The sequence below is a fragment of the Coturnix japonica genome, unplaced genomic scaffold, assembly GCF_001577835.2.
Source record: "Coturnix japonica isolate 7356 unplaced genomic scaffold, Coturnix japonica 2.1 chrUnrandom622, whole genome shotgun sequence".
Lineage (NCBI taxonomy): Eukaryota > Metazoa > Chordata > Aves > Galliformes > Phasianidae > Coturnix > Coturnix japonica.
This window is the reverse complement of record NW_015439995.1, coordinates 21,845-24,822: the sequence shown is the minus strand read 5'-3', so window position 1 is coordinate 24,822 and position 2,978 is coordinate 21,845. Positions and strand designations below refer to the sequence as shown.

Here is a 2,978-nt window from a genome sequence, read left to right as displayed (position 1 = left end):
CCTATTTCCCCCATTTTACCCCATTTCTGCCCATTTTGACCCTATTTCCCCCTTATTTACCCCATTTTACCCCATTTTACCCCATTTTGACCCTATTTCCCCCTTATTTACCCCATTTTACCCCATTTTACCCCATTTTGACCCTATTTACCCCATTTTTCCCCTATTTACCCCATTTTGTCCCTATTTGCCCCTATTTACCCCATTTTGTCCCTATTTACCCCATTTTACCCCATTTCTAACCATTTTGCCCCTATTTTACCCCATTTCTACCCATTTTGACCCGATTTCCCCCTTATTTACCCCATTTTGTCCCATTTTACCCCATTTTCCCCCTTTTTACCCCATTTTACCCCAATGTTGCCCATTTTACCCCATTTTGCCCCTATTTACCCCATTTTACCCCATTTCTACCCATTTTGACCCTATTTACCCCCATTTTGACCCATTTTCCCCTTATTTACCCTATTTTCCCCTTATTTACCTCATTTTGTCCCTATTTACCCCCATTTTGACCCATTTTGCCCCTATTTACCCCAATTTCTGCCCATTTTGCCCCTATTTTACCCCATTTTACCCCATTTCTGCCCATTTTACCCCGTTTTGTCCCTATTTACCCCATTTTACCCCATTTCTGCCCATTTTGACCAATTTCCCCCTTATTTGCCCCAATATTTCCCTTATTTACCCCCATTTTACCCCATTTTACCCTATTTTACCCCATTTTGACCCTATTTCCCCCTTATTTACCCCATTTTGTCCCTATTTCCCTCTTATTTACCCCAATTTTACCCCATTTCTGCCCATTTTGACCCTATTTCCCCCTTATTTACACCAATTTATCCCTATTTATCCAATTTGACCCTATTTCCCCCTTATTTACCCAATTTTACCCCTATTTACCCCATTTTGTCCCTATTTCACCCCATTTTACCCCATTTTGACCCTATTTCCCCCTTATTTACCCCAATTTGACCCTATTTACCCCAATTTTGTCCCTATTTATCCCATTTTGTCCCTATTTACCCCAATTTCTGCCCATTTTCCCCTTATTTACCCCATTTTGACCCTATTTCTCCCTTATTTACCCCATTTTCCCTTTATTTACCCCATTTTGTCCCTATTTCCCCTTTATTTGCCCCCATTTTGTCCCTATTTCCCCCTTATTTACCTCATTTTGTCCCTATTTACCCCATTTTGTCCCTATTTCCCCCTATTTACCCCAATTTTACCCCATTTCTACCCATTTTGACCCTATTTCCCCCTTATTTGCCCCATTTTGTCCCTATTTACCCCATTTTACCCCATTTCTACCCATTTNTTTGACCCTATTTCCCCCTTATTTGCCCCATTTTGTCCCTATTTACCCCATTTTACCCCATTTCTACCCATTTTGACCCTATTTCCCCCTTATTTACCTCATTTTGTCCCTATTTACCCCCATTTTGACCTATTTTGTCCCTATTTACCCCATTTCTGCCCATTTTGACCCTATTTCCCCCTTATTTCCCCCAATTTTGCCCCTATTTACCCCATTTTACCCCATTTCTACCCATTTTGACCTTATTTCCCCCTTATTTACCCCAATTTTGCCCCTATTTACCCCATTTTACCCCATTTTACCCCATTTTGCCCCTATTTCCCCCTTATTTACCCCCATTTTGTCCCTATTTTACCCCATTTTACCCCAATTTTGCCCCTATTTACCCCATTTTACCCCATTTCTGCCCATTTTGACCCTATTTCCCCATTATTTACCCCCATTTTACCCTATTTACCCCATTTTGACCCTATTTCCCCCTTATTTACCCCATTTTACCCCATTTCTACCCATTTTGACCCTATTTACCCCATTTTACCCCATTTTACCCCATTTTGACCCTATTTCCCCCTTATTTTCCCCAATTTTGCCCCTATTTACCCCATTTTACCCCATTTTACCCCGTTTTACCCCATTTTACCCCATTTTACCCCATTTTACCCCATTTTGTCCCTATTTCCCCCTTATTTACCCCATTTTGTCCCTATTTACCCCATTTTGTCCCCATTTCTGCCCATTTTGACCCTATTTCCCCCTTATTTCGCCCATTTTACCCATATTTACCCCATTTTGCCCCTATTTACCCCATTTTACCCCNATTTCGCCCATTTTACCCATATTTACCCCATTTTGCCCCTATTTACCCCATTTTACCCCATTTCTGCCCATTTTGACCCTATTTCCCCCTTATTTACCCCAATTTTGCCCCTATTTACCCCATTTTGCCCCTATTTACCCGATTTTGCCCCTATTTACCCCATTTTACCCCATTTTACCCCATTTTACCCCATTTCTACCCATTTTGTCCCTATTTACCCCATTTTACCCCATTTTGACCCTATTTCCCCCTTATTTACCCCATTTTGTCCCTATTTACCCTATTTCTGCCCTATTTACCCCATTTTGTCCCTATTTTACCCCATTTCTACCCATTGTGACCCTATTTCCCCCTTATTTACCCCATTTTGTCCCTATTTATCCCATTTTCCCCCATTTTGCCCCCATTTTTCCCCTATTTACCCAATTTTGCCCCTATTTACCCCATTTTGACCCTATTTCCCCCTTATTTACCCCATTTTGCCCCTATTTACCCCATTTTGTCCCTATTTCCCTCTTATTTACCCCAATTTTGCCCCTATTTACCCCATTTTGACCCTATTTCCCCCTTATTTACCCCATTTTGTCCCTATTTTACCCCATTTTACCCCATTTTACCCCATTTTACCCCATTTCCCCCTTATTTGCCCCAATATTTCCCTTATTTACCCCCATTTTGTCCCTATTTACCCAATTTTACCCCATTTCTACCCATTTTGACCCTATTTCCCCCTTATTTACCCCATTTTGTACCTATTTACCCCATTTTGTCCCTATTTTACCCCATTTTACCCCATTTTGACCCTATTTCCCCCTTATTTACCCCATTTTGTCCCTATTT

General features: G+C 41.2%; 1 long non-coding RNA gene across 1 annotated transcript in view; it reads left to right on the top strand.

The window, feature by feature from the left end:
- LOC107307489 overlaps positions 1 to 2,978 on the top strand; it is a 10,027-nt gene that overhangs the window by 1,683 nt on the left and 5,366 nt on the right. The window lies entirely within an intron of this gene.